The sequence below is a fragment of the Cnephaeus nilssonii genome (genome assembly GCF_951640355.1).
Source record: "Cnephaeus nilssonii genome assembly, chromosome: 2".
Lineage (NCBI taxonomy): Eukaryota > Metazoa > Chordata > Mammalia > Chiroptera > Vespertilionidae > Cnephaeus > Cnephaeus nilssonii.
In genome coordinates this window covers 7,327,608-7,349,519 of record NC_137073.1, presented here as the reverse complement: position 1 = coordinate 7,349,519, position 21,912 = coordinate 7,327,608, and positions in this window count along the sequence as shown.

The following is a 21,912-nucleotide window of genomic DNA, read 5'->3' as shown; positions in this document are numbered from 1 at the left end:
AAGAGACCCCAGAAATTAACCCACGCCAATATGGTCAATTAATATTTGACAAAGGAGGCAAGAACATACAATGGAGTAAAGACAGTATCTTCAATAAATGATGCTAGGAAAATTGGACAGATACATGCATAAAAAATGCAACTAGACCACCATCTTACACCATACACAAGAATAAACTTAAAGTGGATAAAAGACCAATGTAAGTCACAAAACCATAGAAATCCTATAAGAAAACATAGGCAGTAAAATCTCAGACACCTCAGTAGCAGTATTTTCACTGATATATCTCCTAGGGCAAGGAAAACACCGGGAAAAATTAACAAATGGGACTATATCAAACTAAAAAGCTTCCGCACAGCAAAAGAAACCAACAAAATGAAAAGGGAACCCACTGTATGGGAGAACAATGATACATCTCATAAGGGGTTAATTTCCAAAATATACAAAGAACTCAAACAACTAAACATCAGGAAGACAAACAATTCAATTAAAATATGAGCAAAGGACCTAAATAGATACTTCTCCAAAAAGGAATACAGATGGCCAGTAGACATGGAAAAATGCTCAACATCATTAATCCTCAGAGAGACGTAAATTAAAACGACAATGAGCTATCACCTCACACCTGTCAGAATGGCTACCATCAATAAATCAACAAACAAGCAGTGCTGGCGGGAAAGTGGAGAAAAGGGAACCCTCGTGCACTGCTGGTGGGAATGCAGACTGGTGCAGCCACTGTGGAGAACAGTATGGCGTTTCCTCAAAAAATTAAAAATGAAACTGTCCTTTGACCCAGTGATCCCACTTCTGGGAATATTTGCTAAGAAACCTGAAGCACCAATCAGAAAGAATATATGCACCCCTATGTTCATAGCAGCATTATTTAGAATAGCTAAGATCTGGAAACAGCTCAAGTGCCCATCAGTAGATGAGTGAATAAAAAAAGCTGTGGTACATTTACACCTTGGAATACTATGTGGCTGTAAAAACGAATGATCTCTTACCCTTTGAGACAGCATGGAGAGTATCGTGCTAAGTAAAATAAGCCAGTTAGGAAAGATAAGTATCACATAATCTCACTCATATGTGGAATCTAATGAACAAAATACACTGATGAACAAAACAGGTCCAGAGACTTTGAAGCGTGGCACAGACTGACAGATCTCAGAGGGGAGGGAAGAGGGTGGGGGATGGAAGAGATAACCAAAGAATTTATATGCATGTGTACACAGCCCATGGTCACAGACAGTACTGTGGGAAGGCCTGAGGGTGTGGGGGCTGGGTGGAGGGGGCAAAGGGAGAGAACATGGGGGACTTCTGTAATATTGTCAACAATAAATATATAAACATGTTTTTTATGTAAAAAAAGAAAAAGTGGATGGGAGAGGAGCCACATACCCCATATGAGGGGGTCCACTGAGCACTCTTTGCTTTGCTTTTTCATCCTCGGGTCTCTGATGTGGGTTTCTGTAACTACATGTCGTTGTGTTTTGTTTTGTTTAGGACAGGGACAAGGAGTCCTTCCTCTGCGTTCTGGTTGGCTCACCGCTCCAAGTACCAAAGGCCTTCATTTTTCTGTAACAGTCAGACCCCAACAAACGCAGGCCCTCAGACCGGGAGCAGAAAGGGGAGGCGTGGCGATGGGGTGAGAGAGAATCAAGAGTATTGGTTGGAGTGAGAGAGCATCAAGAATATTGGTGACAACGCTGGCCACATCTTGAGGTCAGGCTTATCTATACCCTCCAAAGAGGGTATATTTCCTCTCACGGAACACACTTGAAAGATCTCCCTTATCTCATCAAACGCAGCCTCTATAATGAGCTCATTTTCTCTGTAGCTGCCTCACCTAATGGTACTAGTCGTAGCTGCCAGGAAACACTTTTGGGATAAAGAGGGTGACTGCTCAGTGACCTCTCAGTCTGAGGGCGCGGTGATGCGCCAGCAGGTTTGGAAGGCCTGCCCCATGCCAGTGTGGGGCTTGCTTGGCATCACTGACTTAGGTTTCCTTGTCCACGAAATAGATACAGTCCTCCCCCCGTTCATGGCTTCACTTTCCACGATTTCAATCACCCATAGTCAACTGTGGCGCAAAAATACTCCATGGGAGATCCCAGGAATAACGATGCACACGTTTTAAATTGGGGCCTTTCTGATGAATCCTCAGGCCGAGCAGTTTCGCCCCTCCTGGAAGCGAACCAGCCTTGCCCAGCTGTCCACGGCCCAGACACTCCTGCCCCTGAGCCGCCTGGGAGCCACCTGTGTCACCAGACTAAGTGACGAGGTACCTCAGGCCTGTCACCCTCATTTCACTTCCTAAAAGCCCCAAAGCACAGCAGCAGTGATGCTGGCAGGGGGGATCTGTCAGAGAGAAGCCCAGGTGCCCCTGTGAGTGAGAAGGTGTGTGTGGGGAGAACATACAGTGCAGGGCTCGGTACTGTCTCGGGTTTCAGGCAGCCACGGGGGCCTTGGCACGCACCCCCATGGGTACGGGGGACAACTTATGAAGTAAAATAATACGTGTGGACACATGGGAGCAGAGCTTTGGGGTTTCATTAGTGGGCACCCGGTGAGTCTCAGGTTACTGTACCACAATAGCCATGGCTTGTGTAGCTGGTCAGCTGCGGAATGTAGGAAGGCACCATTCCCTGAAGCCTTTTGTTGAGAAAAAGCGCCTCTTGAAGACTGTGGAGTGGAAACGTCTGACTAAGTAATTTCCCTTCCCTCGTACTTCCTATTCCTTCTCCCTTTAAAAAATGGTTCTTCACAGCATGTATCACCATATAACTGACTTCACGCGGCACCTGTTCACTGGCTTATTGTCTGTCCCTGCACCAAAATGTAAGCGCTAGAAGCACAGCGACTGATATCTGTCTTGGTCGCTGCTGTAGCTCAGAAAAACGTGTTGGAGGAATCAATGAATCAATGACTATTCCTGAATTTTCTCCGGGCCTGTCCTGGGGGCTCATAATCTCAGAACATTTCGTTTGAGGAAGAATACGAGTCAACGTGTATATTTTAGCCTCCAGTCCTAGGTGTCTCCTTCGTTTGTTCCTGAACCATGTCCCCACCAGTCAGCATGGCCCCCCTCATCTTAAACCCTGGCCTCTCTCCTCACTGCCGCCAGAGGGCTCCTTATAGGGCGTTGGATCTGGTCTCTCACGCTTCCCCAGAAGAACCTAGGTTGCCTTGACGTTGAAATCCCCATCTTACATGCTTATACCACTTAGGATGCTCCTGAATTCCTTAAACCAGAAAACACACCTCCCGCTGGCTCACACAATGCGGGAAGGCACTGAAGGCCGCAGCGTAGGACAGGAGCAGAGCTCTAGCTGATCTCAGCCATGGCTCCTGCGCTGCCGACGGGCTCCGTCCAGCCATGGCTGCCTTCACAGGCTCGAAAAGAGAAAGCAACCTCTTCATTCAACAATGTTCCAAAGAGGACAGGCCAGTGTGCCTCCAGGTCTCTCTTAGGTGTCATGAGCCCTCGTCCAACCTCCCTCTGACCTCACTGAACTGAGTAAGTCATTGCCCATTATTGTTATTATTTTTGGATAATCCTCACCTGAGGATATTTTTTTCCATTGCTTTTCTGAGAGGGGGGGGGGGGGGAGAGAGAGAGAAACATTGATGTGAGAGAGACACATAGACTGGTTGCCTCCTGCATGCACTCCGACTGAGGCAGAGAGCAAACCTGCAACCCAGGTACATGCCCATGACCAGGAATCAAACCCTTGACTTTTTAGTGCTCAGGCCAACACTCTGACCACTGATCCACATTGGCCAGGGCTATTGCCCATTTTTAAACCAATCCTTCTCTCTAGGAGAATGCCATACTCCGACTGATCTAGGTCTGGATCTCTAAATCAGCCGCTGACATAGCGGATGAAATGTCATAATTGGCTTTTTGTCAACCAGGCTCCTCCCTTTTCCCGCCTCCTTGGAGCTGAAGTCACTGTCCCTAGGAGCTGCAGAATGGCAGAGAGAGGATGGAAAGCATGGCAGAGAGGGTCACATAGTCTCCTTCACAATTTCTCTCACAGCATCCTGCACACTGTTCCTCCAATGATCACAATTGTTATCCTACATAATAAAAGGGTAATATGTAAATTACCATCACTCCGCTACGCCCACGATTGGGCCAGCGGAGGCGCAGGGGGCGGGACTTAGGGTGGCCGGGGTGGCCGATTGGTGACGCTGGGGTGCGACGGATGGCAGGCAACTGGCAGTAGGCTCCTGCGATCTGTCGCCGGGACGCTTGGGTGCGGCCGAGCCCAAGGCCGGAAAAGCCTCCTGTTCTGGCCTTGGGCACCCTGCAACGGATGGCAGGCAACTGGCGGTCGGCTCCTACGACAACCAGAGGCTGACGAACTGGAAGTCAGTGCTGGCCCCACCCCCAAGCAAGCGGTTAGGGGCAATCAGGCAGGCTGAGGGGTTAGGGGTGATCATGTAGGCAGAGCAATGGTTAGGGGTGATCAGATAGGCAGGCAAGTGGTTAGGGGAGATCAGGTAGGCAGACCAGCGGTAAGGGCGATCAGATAGGCAGACAGACCCTCACTGGGCTGGCCCCGCCCCCAAGCAAGCTGTTAGGGGCAATCAGGCAGGCAGGCAGAGTGGATAAGGATGATCAGGTAGGCAGACCAGTGGTTAGGGATGATCAGGCAGGTAGGCGAGCAGTTAGGGGCAATCAGGTAGGCAGACAGCCCCTTGCATGGCTGGCCCCACCCCCCAGCAAAGAAAGAGGGAGGCCCAGGCCAGCCAATCCATTGCACCCCAGCCTGTCGCCTGCAGAGGGAGGCCACCGGTGGCAGGGGAGGGGAGGCAGTGCTGCACAGATGGCAAGCAGTGGCAGCGGCGGGGGTGGGGCCAGCTTCCTGCAGACCTGGGAAGGAAAGACCTGATAGGTCCTGATCTCAGGCCAGGCCTAGGGACCCTACCCGAGGGGTCCCGGATTGTGAGAGGGTGGGTGGGCTGAGGGACGCCCCCGAGTGCATGAATCTTCATGCACTGGGCCTCTAGTTTTGAATAAATGTGAGTAAATGAATAAATGAATGAGTAGGGTTTCACCTGCAAGGGAAGAAGGATATCCAAGATTTGTTACAACTAGAACCCAGGGCAGAAGGGCCAGAAAGGATTTCCAGAAATTAGACTGAGCATATTCATCAGGATCCTCCAGAGAAACAGAATTAATATGACAGATGTATAAAGAGGCTTATTATAAGGAACTAGAGGCCCGGTGCATGAATTTGTGCACCAGTGGGGTCCCTCAGCCTGGCCTGCAGGATCAGGCCAAAACCAGCTCTCCGACATTCCCTGAGGGGTCCCTGATTGCGAGAGGGTGCAGGCCAGGCCAAGGGACCCCACCAGTGCATGATCGGGGTTGGGGAGGGATGCGGGAGGTTGGCCAGCTAGGGAGGGACCAAGAGAGGGCTCCAGGATGTGTCCGGCCTCTCTCACTCAGTCTGGATGGGCCGGACCCCAGCAGCAAGCTAACCTACCGGTCGGAGCATCTTCCCCCCTGGTAGTCAGTGCATATCATAGCGAGCGATTGAGCAGCCGTAGCATATCATTAGCATATTACACTTTGATTGGTTGAACGGCTGAGCGGTTGACCAGACACTTAGCATATTAGGCTTTTATTATATAGGATTAGCTTATATGATTCTGGAGGCTGAGTCCAGACCCAGAGCAATGGTACTGTTTCAGCCCGAGTCCCAGTCTGAAGGCCTGAGAACCTGGAGAGCCGATGGTGTTCACTCTAGCCTGCATCTGGGTCTGAAGGCAGCAGTCAGGCAGGCAGAGCGAGAATCCTTTCTTACCCCGCCTTTTATTCTATTTCAGACAGATTCGATGAGGCCACCGCATTTGGGAGGGCAATCTGCTTCACTCAGGCTACTGATCCAATGTTCATCTCCTCCAAAAACACCATCAGAGACACACCCAGAATAAGGTCTGACCAAATTATCTAGGCATCCTGTGGCCCAGTCAAGTTAACACATAAAATTGACCATCCCACTGGCTCTTACCCAAATGCCATGGTAAAGAGGTTGGACTGATCCTGTAGTCATTGTGACGTTCCCATATTCATTGATCTACTCCATGGGCTATGCTGGGAGGTGGGGAGAAGATGGTGAGATAAGGCAGATGTGATCCCTGACCTCAGGTAGGGGGAGATGTAGACATTGAATGCTAATTATCTAGATACTACCCCCTCTGGTAGAGTGTCTCTCACTGCACATCTCCCAATTCACCATCCTCTCGCCCTCCTCTGGGCTCCCAGGGTTCCTTGAAGGTGGTGGCAATAATACAGGGCTAAGTGCACTCTCCTAAGTGCATGCATTCACTTATTTAAACCTCAGAGAGCTCCACACAGTGGCACTAGAACAGTCCCCAATAAACAGAGAGGTTAAGTAACTTGCCCAAGGACACAGAGCTAGGAAGTGGTAGAGCTGGGATCTGAACCAGTCAGTCCCACTCCAGAAGACAGACTCCTAACCACCATGCTCTATATGCCCCCCGTGGGTACCATTGTATCCCCATTTTACAGAGGAGAAGACTGAGGCTCAGGCTAGGATTTGCCTAACACCATGGAGTTTAAGAGCGGAATCGAATGCAGGCAGGAAACAGAGATTAAACTTCCTGTCAGTCACATGCCACCCTTGAAGAGGCCTCTGTCAAGGCACCAATCATACTGTACAGTGTTCAGTTACTGACAGGCTTGTCTCCTTTCTCCAGGGGACAGGCTCCTCGGGAGTAAAGACCTGATAGAGTCCCCTTTCTTCTTCAGTCCAGCACAATTTGGGCATGTAATTCAGTGCAAAAATGTTTGCTGGGCAAATAAAATGACGAACGAATGAATGAATGGATGATTGTTTCTGGAGTTCCCAGACCCGGGGTATGCCCTATGATTAGAGGGATTTAGAAATATTCGTAGTAAACCAGGGGTGTATGTGAGCCTCTGTTTCTTCAGCCTCAGAAAGAAATAAAACCCTTGGAAAGAAAGAAAATGGGGCGTAACGAGGATTCTGGGCTGGATTCCATGACGTCACCCTCCAGTCGGATGTCTGGACTGGTAAACAAAGGCTCCTGTCACCTGGGCCCTGGCCGAGCCGCCGCCGCCTGGCTGGCGTGGGGGAGGCAGTTAAAGGGGCCCCAGCGCTGGCCTCCACCCCAGGCTTCAGCTGGGTGTCTCTGCATTCAGCAGGTATCTCGTCCAAGGGAAAACCAGGACAGGAAATTCCGTTGCCATGGAGACCAGAGAGGCCCTTCTAGACGCAGGGGAAATAAACACGTTCTGGTTGGACCGACCCCACAAAGCCAGGGTGGCCTCACCTCCCAGTCTGAGAGCTCCCGGTTTCCACCGGAATTGTCCGGTGGCCTCTCCTCCAAGGCCCTGGCACAGGGCTGAGCAGCAGCTCCAGTCCACGCAGAGCCCCGGGGGCAGGGTCACCCCAGGGCTGAGGGAGGAAGCCATTCTTGGCCCAGACCTAAGACCTCTTCAGCCTCCTTCGTGGCGACAAGGACTAACATTTATTTGGTGCTTACTGGGTGCCAGGCACATTCCTACACGTTTTAGATGTATTAGCTCATCCAGTCCTCCTGACAGCCCAATGAGGAAAGCATTGCTGTTACCGTCACACCCGTTTTACTGCTGAGGAGACCGAGGCTCAGAGAAATTAAGTGACTCACCCAAGGTCACCAGAGAGTTGGTGGCAGTGGAATTTGATGGTGGCAGAGTTCTTGGACAAAAGAAAATAGCATTTAAGAACACAGGGCTTCGGAGCCTCTAAAACTAGCTGTGTGACCTTGCACAAGTTATTTAATCTCTCTGAGCCTCAGTTTCCCCATTGTTTTTTTAAAAATATATTTGTATTGACTTCAGAGAGGAAGGGAGGAGAGATAGAAACATCAATTATGAGAATCATTGATCGGCTGCCTCTTGCACTCCCCCCACTGGGGATTGAGCCAGCAACCCCGGCATGTGCCCTGACGGGGAATCCAACCGTGACCTCTTGGTTCACAGATGGACGCTGAACCATTGAGCCACACAGGCTGGGATCCCCTTGGTTTTTGAGCAAAGACCTTGAAGGGCATTTATGGAGCACTTACTGTTTGCTTGGCACTATTTTGGGTCTTGAAAGTACAGTGGGAATGGAGACAAATGTAGTCCAGGACCAGGCAGCTGAAGACCGGCAGATGCACTGGGGACAGAGAGAAGGGCTCTCGGAGGCCCCAGGGAGAAGGGGTGGCCCGGGGGGGGGGGGCACTGGAGGAGGGCCAGAGGGTGCAGCTCCATTGGCCTGGAAGCCGGCGAGAGCTGGACGAGGGCGCGGAGTGGACTCGTCTAAGTGGAGGAGGTGGGCTCGCTCCTAGCCCCAGCGACGGGAGGAAGTCGGGCTCAGCATGCGGTGAGCCGTTAATGGTGGGATGCGGGTCATCTGACCTACTCCTGGCCTTTGCAAGGCCCGCAACCAGGACTGATGTTTTAGTTTTTAAGTCACCGAAAAAAATCAAACTATTTTATTTTGTGACATGTGAAAATTGAAATTCGATTGGAGGGCCCACCAATGAGGTGCTCCTGGCACGCGGGCACACCCACGTCTGGGGATGGTCTCCACAGCGACACAGTTCAGCCCTCGCCACAGAGCCGAAAACATGGGGCGTCTGGCCCTGCTGAAGGAAGTTACCGAGCCCTGGGCAGGACATGTCTGGCTTTGGGGTGCAACTCTAATGAAGGCGCGGCGGCCCATCAGGCCTTTTGAGAAGCAAGGCCAGGAAGCGGCAGTTTCCCGTGAGTTCGTGTTGATGGTGACCAGCCGGCGATCCCTGTGAAGTCCGCCCTGTGGTTATTCTCACTTCACACGGGAAGAAACGGGGAGACCGGGCTAAGGAGCTTGCCCAGGGCGCCACAGCTAGCTGGTGACAGAGCCAGGGCTTGACGTGGGCACTTGGCGCCCGCCTCCCAGGGGCGCATCAGCGGCGGTGCTGGGTTGCGGGTGCCATGCGGGACCAGGGCTGAGAGCAGCGTCCCTGCCCCTGCTCCTTACCCGCCAGGTATCCTGAAGCCGCAGGGAGTCTGCTCCCAGCACCACAGCTCTTGGGATCCTGCCGGGTGTTGGAGATGTTTCATATTTGACAAAGCGTTTGTGCTGAGAATCGTCTGCTTGCCCTCGGGTCCAAGCTCCACAGCGCGGAAGGGCACAGGGCTTGGGAGCCTCCAAAACAAGCTGTGTGACTTGGGTAATTTAATGAACCTCCCTGAGCCTCAGTTTCCCCAGTGGAATGCAAGTGCCCACTTTGAAGGGTTGTCAGGAGGGTTGAATTCAGGGATGCATTTATCGAGCACTTTATGCCCTGTGCCCTGTGCCTGGGGAGGCCCAGCACATGCACATTCAAAGAGGCCCCTTACCCTCGGCTTCCCAGTGGTTTTGACCCGTAGGGAGCGCCGGAAGGTGACTGGGGGAGGAGGAGAGTGAGGTGGGTATGTCTTCTCCGGCTTCCTCCCTGTGGGGTCTCTGGGGGATGGTGCCGGAGGGTCACACCTCCTGCCAGAAGTCCTGAGGCTTCTCTGCACCAGCGTCTGGGCCTGCAGGTCGTAGGGCTGATAAGAAGCCCGCTGTAATTAGTACCTGAAGACGCTGGTGGTTTGCTGACACCCTGCCCTCCTTCGGAAAGAGTCCCTTTATTAAATGCTCTTCAAATTACCTAATCAGAGTGTGCCTGCTCTTTCCTGCTGGGATCCTGACCGAGGCACTCTTCATTTAAATTAATTTTCCAAGCATGCCTGGTAGGCTCCAGGCCTAGCCCTGCTCTCCAGCTCCCCGACGCAGTATCTGTAGTTGTATCTCCCATCACAGCTTTGTGTCAGGGTGAATTACATCCCACACGGGTGAGGGTGTGGGGACCGAGGAGCTTCTCCATACAGATGGATAGCGATGTCATAGAGTAGGAGCTAAACACAGAGGAATTCGGCAACATGTTTCAATCTTTTAAGATACCCCCTTCCACCCAGCGATTTCATCTTTAGCAAGTCCTCTCAAGGACATACTCATACGATGTGAAAAGAGGTACTATTGTGAAATCAAACCAGCTGTCTCTCAGTAGATGACTAATCAAATTAATTTCACTCAACGGATATTGCTTGAGCACCTACTAAGCTTCAAGCACTGGCTGAGCCCCTACGATACTGCAGTAAACAAGCTTTATGAAGTCTTATTCTCATGGAGCTTATACATTTTAGCAGCTGAATTAATTACAACTCGTATATATAATGAATGACATGCAACTATGAAAAAAAAAAAAGAATAGTTCCTTATGGATGAGCACAGAAAGATGTCCACAATATATCATTACTAGAAAAAAACCTGCCTACAGAATAGTAAGTAAAATAGGATCCCATCTTTATTTAATGGATTTAGAAGAAAGTATGGAAGAATATAAAGCAAACTGTTATTACTACTTAATTGGGAAGACAGGGTAGTCATGGACTTTCATTTTCTATTTTATACAGTCTTATGGTTTGAGTTTTATTGTAATAAACTTTACTAATTAAAAAGAGATACTTCCATTTTGAACATTAAACCACTACTTTCTTCCTTTTAAAGTAATATTTGCTTTTTTAATTACAAAAGTTATACATAAATATACTCTTTGTATAAAAAATTTTCAAACATTGTAGACAAAGTTTGAGTCCTTTACCACCTAAGATAACCACTGATTTCCATTGACATGTTTACCTTCAGAGTTATTTCCATGCATTTACATGTTACATTGTACAGACAACTGATTGTGTGTTGAGTTGTGTTTTTTTTACATGAATGCTATCCTACAATAACTGTTGTTCTGAAACTTGCTTTTAGAATGTCCATGTCTTAAACACCTTTTAACATTAGTACTGTGTCAACTTAGTTTCTCTTAACCACTCCAAAGCATTCATAGTGCAAATATACCACTGTTAACATAGGCTATTAGAGAGCTAAGAGCTTGCAGTTTGAACCTGCGTCTTAGGTCATGGATCAGTTATCTATATTTATGTAACAAACTAGAGGCCCAGTGCACGAATTCATGCACCATTGGGGTCCCTTGGCCTGGGCTGTGGGATCGGGCTGAAACCAGCACTCCGACATCCCCCGGGGGGTCCCCGATTGCGAGAGGGTGCAGGCCAGGCTGAGGAACCCTACCAGTGCACGATCGGGGCCAGGGAGGGACACGGGAGGTTGGCCAGCCAGAGCGGGACCGCAGGAGGGCTCCAGGGCATGTCCAGCCCATCTCGCTCAGTCCCGGCCAGACCCTAGCAGCAAGCTAACCTACCATCCGAGCATCTGCCCCTTGGTGGTTAGTGCACATCATAGCAACTGGTTGACTGGTCGACTGTCTGCCTCCTGGTGGTCAGTGCACGTCATAGCAAGTGGTTGAACAGCCTTAGCACACCATTAGCATATTATGCTTTGATTGGTTGAACGGATGACCAGACGACCGGACACTTAGCATATTAGGCTTTTATTATATAGGATTACCCTGGAATTTATCAGCTTAATGCAATAATATTTAGTTTCTGTGGACCCCTGACTCTCATAAGGCTGCAGTCAACATTTTGGCCAGGACTATGGTTTCATCTGATGGGTCAGGAAGGAGCATCTACTTCCAAGCTTACTCACATGGCTGCTGGGGGTCTCCTTGCTGGCTTTTGGCTGGAAGTGCTTCTAGATCCCTTGCCAGGGGGTCTTTCCATGGGATAGCCAATAGCAGAGTAGCCGGCTTCCTTCAGAGACAGCAAGCAAAGGGTAGCCAGAGTCTTTTCATCCCCTAATCTTTTTTTAAAAAATATATTTGCATTGATTTCAGAGAGGAAGAGATAGATAGAAACATCAATGATGAGAAAGAATCATTGATAAGCTGCCTCCTGCATGCCCCACAATGGGATCAAGCCCGCAACCCGGGCATGTACCCTTGACCGAATCAAACCTGGAACCCCCCCCCCCCCCCAGTCCTCAGGCCGACACGCCATCCACTGAGCCAAACCGGCTAGGGCCATCCCCTTATCTTAAAAGTGACATCCTATCACTCCTTTTGCCATATTCTGCTCACAACAAGTGATTGAATATGCCCAGCCCACACATAGGGGAGTGGATTATAGAAGGGAATGAATATTAGAAGGAAGAATCACTGGCCACCATCTTGGAAGTCCCTACCATAGGAAAGCAGTTCAGCAACCACACGAACAGTGGAGAGACATGGCCAGTTCAGGGCAGGCACTGTTCAAAGAGTCATTTATTAATTCAATAAATAGGTACTGAGCACCTACTCTGTATCCAGGCACTATTCTAGGTACTAGGGATAAAATGATGAACAAGAAGGACCAAGCTCGAGCCCTCACAGAGTTCACAGTAAGGCAGTCGCCATGCAAATCACAATTTCACAGGTAGACTCATCACATCTGTGACTGCCTGGACCTGCTGAGGTGTTCAGGATGACTCCTGGGTTGCAAGGTTGGGGCAACTGATGGAGCCTGGTGCCTTTGCCTGGGGGGATAAAACTGGAGGAGGAATAGACTTAGGGAAGGGTAACCAGCCCAATGTTGGACATGTTGAGTTGAAGGAATCTGTGGGACAAGCAGGTGACATTCAGGAGGCCCTTGGACACCAAACTGGGAGCTCAGGAGTGATGCCTGACCTGGAGGCAGAAGATCAGACATCGGTGGCATGGTGGTGATATGTAAAGGCACGTCAATAAATGTAGAGAGAAAAGAAGGCTTTCCTGTTTCCCGAGGAATAGCAATATCTAAGGGGTGGGGAAAAGAAAAGAGGAAAAAGGCAAGAGAAGGAGCAATCAGAGAGACAAGAATGGGATGTTGTGGATTCTACACAGTTGAGAAGTCAAGATGTCTTTCCTGGCGCCAAAGGGAGGTCTGGTGACGAGGATGAGAAGTTTCGGGAGTGTGGCCTGGGAAGGGCAGAGGTTGGGGAGTGGCTGAGAGGCGAGGAGCAGGAGTACTGTGTGTAAACATTCCTGGCTGTCTTTATCCTCCTGGCACATACATGAATTCTGAGGCATTAACCGAATTAAATGTCCACCCTTGAACTTGTTTGAGGGCCTGGGAGTCTGTCAGCTCATTTTTCCATTCAGCCCTAATGCTTTGGTTGGGAATAGTCCCATCAGGCAAAAGGAATAGGATTGCTTCTGAGAAGGAGGGAAAGAGCAGGGAGAAAAGCCAGGGTGGCAGGTCCCTCCCGCTGTGACTGTGAAGTTGTGTAACCTCCAGCACACAGAGAAGCAAAGGACTCCCGGGGTGGGAAGGCTGAGGTGTGTGAACTCCACGTTCTGTGTGTGAACTCCACGTTCCCTATCTACAACGAATCCTTTTCCAAAGCTAAAATGCCTCCACACCCGTTAGCATCCTGGATTCGTAGGAAACTCGGGTATCAGTTATCTAAACAGGGGGAAACCACAGCTTTTCTCGTGCTTCTGTGATGCTGTCCTGTTTTGAGATCAGAAAACCACTTGAAGTGGGTGGTGTTGGTGGGAAACTTTGAGTGGATTGACTCGGATGGCTCCCTTGGCGGCCACTCCATAATCTTTCTTGTGAATCTTTCTAAAAAAGTTCATTTCACATGATTGCTCAGATTTCAAGCAACTTGTACGTGTGTGGGGGGGGGGGCAGTTAAGACAATAAATAAGGAGTGTCAGCTTCCGTCATTGAACAATTTATCTGCTTTTATGTGTCACTGTGTTACAATGGGAAGGAAGCCCAGGCTCCATTACCTGCAAATATGATATACTGTTGATAAGCCGACGACAAACCACCTACGTTCAACAACTGTTACCATTTTGCTACATTTGCTGTGTGTGTGTGACATAATAAAAAAGTAATAAATATTTGATCTTTGTCATAGGTTCCTGACAAACAACTCCTAAAACCCTGGAGTGATGAGCATTGTGTATGCTAATGAGATGACTGGTAGCTGGGTCCCTCTCAGCTACAGGGTTGGCTGGTCACCAGGAAGTCCAAAGCTCGATTAAAGGATCAGAACTTTCAGCCCCACTGACCTTCAGGGAGAAGAGAGGGGCTGGAGATGGAGTTGATTACCAAGGGCGAATGATTTGATCAATCCTGCCCAGACAATGCTGCCTCCATGGAAATCTGTAAATGATGGTGTTCGGGGATCTCCTAGTCAGTAGACACAGTGAGATGCTGGGAGTGAGGTGTACCCAGAGAGGGCCCAGAAGCTCCACCCCCCCTGCTTCTACCCCGTGCCCTCCGCATCTCTTCCATTTGGCTGTTCCTGAGTTGTACCCTTTCTAATAAACCAGTGAAGGCAGTACAGCATGCCCCTCAATTGGTTGAGCCAAGAGGGAAGGTCAGACCTGAGCTGGGGGCGGTGGGAACCCTGGATGGATAGCTGGTCAGTCAGACGCACAGGTGACAACCTGGGGCTGGTGGGGGCAGTTTGGTGGGATTAACCTCTTAGCCTGTGGGTCTGTGCTCACTCTGGGTAGTTGGTGTCAGAATTGGGTTGAATTGTAGGACACCCTGTTGGTGTGCAGAGAACCAGAGAATTGGCTGTTGGGAAACGTCACAGAGTAAGCGTATGTGCAAGTAAACTACAGACATCGACCTCACAACAGTTCTCCCTGAAATACTTTGGCCTGTCTCACCTGCAAATGAAAACACTCCTACACCAGCACAACGCCGGTGCCACACTCACAGGAATCGACAATGGTTTCCCACTGTCGTCTACTACACGCCCATATTCAAATTCCACCCATGTGCCTCAAATGCCGTTCATGGCTGTCTTATTTTCCATATCAGGATTCAATGGAGGATCTCAGATTGCATCTGGTTTTTACATCTCTTTCCTCTCTTTTTTTTTCCTTAGAAAAGACCCCCACCCTTTTGTAAATGACACTGATATTTCTGAATATCAGTCTAGGCCCGTGGTTGGCAAACTCATTAGTCAACAGAGCCAAACATCAACAGTACAACGACTGAAATGTCTTTTGAGAGCTGAAAACCGACTTCTGCGCATGGGCCACGAAGTTTCCATCGCACTGTACGTGCGCGCCCGCACGTGGTATTTTGTGGAAGAGCCACACTCAAGGGGCCAGAGAGCCGCATTCTGGCTCTGCCTGGTTGCTTTTCTTCACGATGCGACACTTAGCTTTTCTAGGCCTTATCACTCCATCTGCGAAACGTGCGTAGCAGCAGCAGCTGCCACCTGGCTACGGCATACTAGTCCACGGACAGCACGAGCATTCGAGGCAATGTTGCTTGCAAAGCGCTAGGTACAGAGTCGGGCCCACAACAAACGCTCAGTAAACGGTGCGGTCGTCATCGTCATGATCAGCATCCTCATCGTCGCCACCACCACCACCTACAGTCCTTGGGGCTCCCGGCTGCACGGACACTGAGACTTAGATCCTGAGTCTTGCTCACCCTTCCGGGTCTCTTTGCTGGTCTTGGTCCGTTCCTTTTCCTGGAGAACTTCATTGATTAATTCCAAGCCCAGTGAATCGCTCAGCACCTCGGAGAACTGGAGGTTAGCCTGACCCATCCTCCTCAGGACACCCTCTTTTTTCAGAATCACAATTTTATTCCCCAGGTGGCTCAGACAACAGTGAGGCATTAGGTGGTGTGGAATGCCCACCCAGAGCGGGCACTGGTGGTGACCTTGGTGCTGAGGCTGTGGGCGCCGCACTGCTGCAGAGCTGGCCGAGGGATGCTGGGAAAAGGACATTGGCTGGCGAGGGAGGTGAGGAACATGCTGCCAGAAGACTGGGCTCAACGCCAGGTGCCAATTACGATGGCCTGCGCGTGCCGGTCCGTGTCAGCCTCCTGTGAGGCAGTGGGGGCCGGTGGGCGTGGGGGCGGTCAGAGAAATGGAAAGGTGAGAGGGACTGACTGGCTGGAGAAATCCACTTGTTCCCCTAGGGCCCGCCCTCCCTGCAGACCCAGGCTGTCTGGGAGACATTGTGGCTGTCACCATAGCAACGGCAGCAGCTGATGCACATTGTCTTTATTAGGAACCTCGGTCAAGCTTGTGCCAGTATTTTTCCAGCTGAATCTCATTTCTCAGTGGGCGGAGAGGCCAGAGGCTGGGATGGTGTGGGTGGGGCTGGGTGTCTGGCGATGGAGACAGGAGAGTCCTCAGACATCCTACTGAGTTTCTGGGGGTCGCAGGAGGAGGGGCAGCAGAATGTTAGAGAGCTTTGATGGGACATAATCTACATATTCTCCCGGCTTCCGCACTCCCCTCAGTTATACACAGCTGCTGAAGCAGCACCCCGCCTTGGGAAGGGAAAAGCGTGCTGGCAGCCTGGGCAGGAGGGGCGTCTCCCTGGGGCAGGCTGACCTCCGGGCTGCTGCCCAGCTGAGTGGGGAGCCAGCGACTTTATCTCCGAGTGTCTCGAATCCTTCATCTGTGAAACCGAGCTAATAAGAGCGGCGGCCCCCGGGCTGTGGTGCGAACTAAGTGAGCAGGTGCGCAAAGCTAAGCACAACGCTTGACCCACAGGAGACACACAATAAGCGGTCGCTACTGTTACCGCTGCGAATATTTCCATTGTCACGACTACAACTACGCCTGCTCTCGCTGGGAGCCCCGGTGGGACGATGACTGTTACCACGGCTGCCACTATCCCTGCTCCAGCTCGTCCTCCTCCTGTCACCATGGAGACCGCACCCCCTGGTGACGCAGGAGCATGAATCATGGGGGACTCCTCTTCCCCCACGAAAGGAGTCTGAATTTGCCATCTCCGTGAGGAGCCGGGTCAGGGATTGGGACGTGGTCACCATGGACCTAGCCGTGGGCGAAGGCAGGGTGCGCGCACACCTGGGGACCCTGTCAGAGCCACAGGCCTTTTGCTAGAAGGGACTGCACAGCGGATGCATTTCAGTATTTTTCCAGACTTGTCACTTGAGCACGCCCTCTCTATTTTTGTCCTGGGTACCACACACATTGTTCCTTATATCAGGGTTTTTCCTTTAAGTCGCTTTCCTTCTTATTGGCCAAATCACTGTGGTGAGGAAGGAGATTTCGCCGCACTGTGAAGAACGTGCTATCACTTGCCCTGAGGAAGACAGCTGGAAGGATAAAAACCGTGGAAGCAACCCGTGCGCCAAACCCTAGCCAGCACTCACTTCCTGTTGGAGTCTGAGACTTGGGAGACGTGGGCCCCTCCACCCCCCAACCCCCTCCATGGAACTTGCTCCCCCAATGGAACTTGCTGTGACCAAAAGTGCTGAAAGCAGCAGGAGGGTCGGCCTCTCTCTGCGGCCCCTAGCACCACTGCCGGCCTCGTCTCCGAAGGGGAAGGGCGGGGGCCAGCCGCCAGGGGCGAGTGGACAGCCTGGTGGAAGGAACGGCGCTGCGTGACAACACGGGCTCGCAGCATGAAGCTAACCTTCAGGCAAATGCAAGCCTTTCAGTCACTGAAGGGGAGGGGCAGCAGACCAGGGCCACCTGCTGAGGCTTTATAGGGACACGAAGGAATTCAGATTTCACTCACTGAGTGAAGTGCAAACATGGAAATTTATTTATTTATTTTTTAAAAAAATATATTTTATTGATTTTTACAGAGAGGAAGAGAGAGGAATAGAGAGTTAGAAACATCGATGAGAGAGAATCATCGATCAGCTGCCTCCTGCACACCCCCTACTGGGGATGTGCCCGCAACCAAGGTACATGCCCTTGACCGGAATCGAACCTGGGACCTTACAGTCCGCAGGCCGATGCTCCATCCACTGAGCCAAACTGGAAATTTATTAAAGAGCAGGCCGGCAAGAGAGGGATGGCAGGTGTTGTTTAGAAGTGCTTACCACGCACCAGGCAGTGAATGCTCACGGCTCTGCGGTTGGCAATGCCATCCCTGTTCTACAGATGAGAAGACTGAGGCTTGATGAGGGTAAGCAGCTTGCAAACGTGACCCCAGTTTCCACCCCTCCCCCTGCCTCTGTGACCATCACTTTGCAAAGTGACTCCGCAGCTCCCTCCATCAAGAGAGGAATCTATTGCCCCGCCCACGGGCTTTGTGATCTGCTTGGACCAAAAGCAGGCAGGGGAAGGCACGGTGGGCCAGTTCCAGGGCCACGCGTTCCCTGACATCGCCGCGGCGCAGGCCTGGCCTGCAGAATGACGGCCCAGGAGGAGAAAGTCCAGTTATTCCACTGGAGGCCCAGGCAGGTGAAGAGCCCAGCCAAGACCAGCACAGCATGTCTCACCCTGCAGCTGACCCCAGACCCCAGAGGGAGCCCGGACAGGGCCAGAACCACCACCCGCTGGCCCGGTCTCACGCGCCATGAGCAGTGGTGTGACTGTGAGCCTCGGCATTTCCGAGCAGCATCGATCGGGAAAAGCTGCTGAAAACTGGACTGCCCAGCGGGTAACTTGTTGGAGCTCCTGGGCGGGGCTCCTCCCTGCCCCAGCTGTGCGTCCAAGTACCCAGCCCAGCTCCCAGGGACGCCATACACGTGGGGTGGGCTGAGGACCACCACTTTAGCAGCAGTATGTGACAGTGTGTCACACGGAGAGGACATGAATGATGTTTTACAGAAATGCGTGCCCTTCTCGCCTGAGCAGGCCTCCCCGCAAGCCTCGCTCCCCACAGTCCCGGCCCGTGGCCTGCCTGCCCTGCGTTCTGTCGGTCCCCACGCCTCTCCCTCGTCCCCCACTCCAAACAAGCACTGTCCCCAGGTTCTCAGGAGGCCTTCATTCACAGAAGGCCCTTCCAGATTTATCACAGGCTTGTCCTGGAGACGTGGGGTTGCTGGCGGGGCACGTGGCGGGCAGAGTCTTCTGACATCTGCCCACGTTTTTTTATGGACCCTTCTCTTCTGAGCACAAAAAGGTTAACTCAGCAGGGAATGGCCAAACACTGCACACACACACACACACACACACACACACACACACACACACACACAAGGCCTGGCCTTTGATCTGCTCCTGGGAGATAAGCTAGAGGCCCTGGAAAATCCTAACTGAGAGGAGTGTTGATGTTCCTGAGGCCGTGGCCAGGCCAGATCAGTTTGGCTTCTGGAGGGGCTGGACACAGGGTACCTGAGGTCAGTCACGTGGTCACTCCACGCACACGTGACTGGACACCAGGCTTAGGTGAGCCTCCCCAGTGGACAACACGTCGTCGTTTGCTGTGGTGCCGCTGGGAGGCCCGGCTGCAGGCCGGCACCTGGACTCCGCCCTATGCACCCTTCTTGCGGATTTCAGTGGGCATCCCGTCCCTGTAGTAACCGATGTGAATATAACGGCTTTTCTCAGTTCTGTGAGTCCTTCTAGCAAATCGTCAACCTGAGAATTATCTTGGGGACCCGTGACACATCTTCCCACTCCCTCCTCTCTTTCCTCTGCTTTTGGAGGAACGGAGATTCCTCTACTGGTCTCCTGCAAGGCAGTTCTGACCCAATCCAGACCATTTGCGGCCTCTTGCTCTTGCCTAAGTAGGCCTCCCCAACAAACCCTTTCAAGGAAATTCAGTGCTTCCCATGGAAGTGATGCTGGCAAAACAGTGTTCTCCATATTGCACACGTTTGCAAGCACTCCTGTGTGAGTGCACACACCCTCGCACACACTCAGCTGTCCTGCCTTCAGCAGAACTGGGAGCTGCTTCCCCGCTAGCAGCAGGACTCACTGCCGCTGACTCTAAGGCCAGTGAACGCAGGATGAAAAACACAGCTGGCCGCTTACGAAGGCCCGGCCTCTGCGACAGGCTCGGTCCCTTCCCTCCGCCTTACAAGGGCAATTCGCTGAGTAGATTCCAGTGTCTGAATGTGCCATAATTTTTCAGCCAGGACTCTGTTGTTGGGTTCTTGGGTCTTTTCCAACATTTTTGCTTTTCTAATAAAGCACCAATAAAGATTTTTGCATAATAATCATTAGGCTCTTCTATAATTATTATCTTAAGATAAATGTCTACTGGGGCCCCGGGTCCGGGCGAGGCCGCGGGCCCCTGGATCCGGGTGAGCCTGGGGCCCTGGGTCCGGGCGAGGCCGCGGGCCCCTGGATCCGGGTGAGCCTGGGGCCCCGGGTCCGGGCGAGGCCGCGGGCCCCTGGATCCGGGTGAGCCTGGGCCCCGGGTCCGGGTGAAGCCGTGCCCCCCCTGGGTCCGGCCGAGACCAAACCAGAGGGAGTCGGACCTGCATTATCACCATTTGTCCACCATCCAGAGCTGAGGGGTCAGTGCCGACATGTACTCATAAGGAACTGGTGGACATTGATATTGGGTCTCAAAAGAACTGTTGGTCCAGAAAGAAACTCACTACAGACTGATTTTTTGCCTGTCAGCATAACTATTATTGCCCGTCGCACATTCAATTCTTATAAGTACATCTCTAGTGACACATGATTTCGCTCATCTAGGGGAAATGATGAACAACATGGACTGATGAACAAGAACAGAACCAGAAACAAGGAGGCACCGATCGGACTATCGGGCCTCAGAGGGAGGATAGGGGAGGGTGGGGGGAGGGGGGAGAGATCAACCAAAGGTCTTGTGTGCATGCATAAGAGCCTAACCAATGGTTAAGTTCAACAGGGGGTTGGGGCATCCATGGGGAGGGGTGTGAGATGGGAATGGGGGGATGAGGACAAATATGTGACACCTTAATCAATAAAGAAATTTAAAAAAAAAAAAAAAGATAAATGTCTACAAATGGAATTTCTGAATTAAAGAGCACAGATATTTGTAAGATCTTTGACAGATTATATTTTGGGGGGTTATCTCAATAAAAAATTCCACCAGTTTTATGTAGACACGATTGTTTCCACACTTCCTTACCACACTGGGCACTTATTAGTTAATTGCTCTATAAATAGGAGGACGATTAGCTAAATTATAGTACATTTATATGATAGAATATTATGCTGTAGAGAATAAAGGAAATTTCTGAAATATAAAGGTGGAGAGAAGCAAAATGATAGACTTTCCCAGTACAATGAAATGAACAAAAAATTCACAAAATCTACATTAAAAAACAAAACAAAAACCGCTGGGAGCATTTAGAGGAAAATGAAGGTTTATGGCTTTAAAATGTCAGTGGAAGGAATACAGAAGTTTCCTGCAATCAGAGTGGTAAGAAATAGGTAGACAGGCAAAAATCCTGAAAAATCTTACTATTATCCCCCAATTTAGAGAAAAGTCCATGTAGGGGCTGAGCCGGCAGCCTGGGGGACCCCCCTCCCCAGGAGAAGCTCCCTGCTTGCATCCCAGTGTCCGACAAGAGCTGAGAACCAGCCGGGCTGGCCGGTGCTCCCAGACGCAGGGAGCCCACTGAGCCACGGGCACAGGCACCGCTCTAACATCTCCTGCCTTTAAGGACTGGGCTGATGAAGAAAACGCATCGGAGAAGTCTCGGAGGACATACGTGGCAGCTGGTGGCCCCTTGTCTCTCCTCCACTCTGGCTCCCAGGGGAGTCTGGGCATCTCAGAGCCCGTGGGAGGCGGAGCCAGCCGCCAGCACTCGCTGCCACTCTCAGGCCCAGCGTGGCTCTGCCTCTTCACCGTCTGCCCCGCGCCCTCCCCAGTGTAAAGACGGACAAAACAGAAACCCAGCCAGGGCACCTATTTTCTTTTATTCTAGGCATTAAATAGGCCTTTTCTAAAGTTTAAAAATCAGAAAATAGAGATTTAAAATATCACCTGAAAATATAAAGACAGCCTTTATAAAAATTCATAAAGCGACCAGAAACACGTAGCCAAGTGAGGTGGAGCAAAGCAAGCACAGTGCATGGAAACAAAGGAACTGTTAACAACAGAAACACAGGGTGAGAGAATTAAAACCCATTATTTCAATAAATATATGTGGACTTTTAAAAAAAGCAATTTAAGAGTAAGACTTTCAGATTGGGCCAAACAAAGCAAAAGCCAGCTTTTGGTTAAGAACAAAAGAATATGTCAAACAAAGTT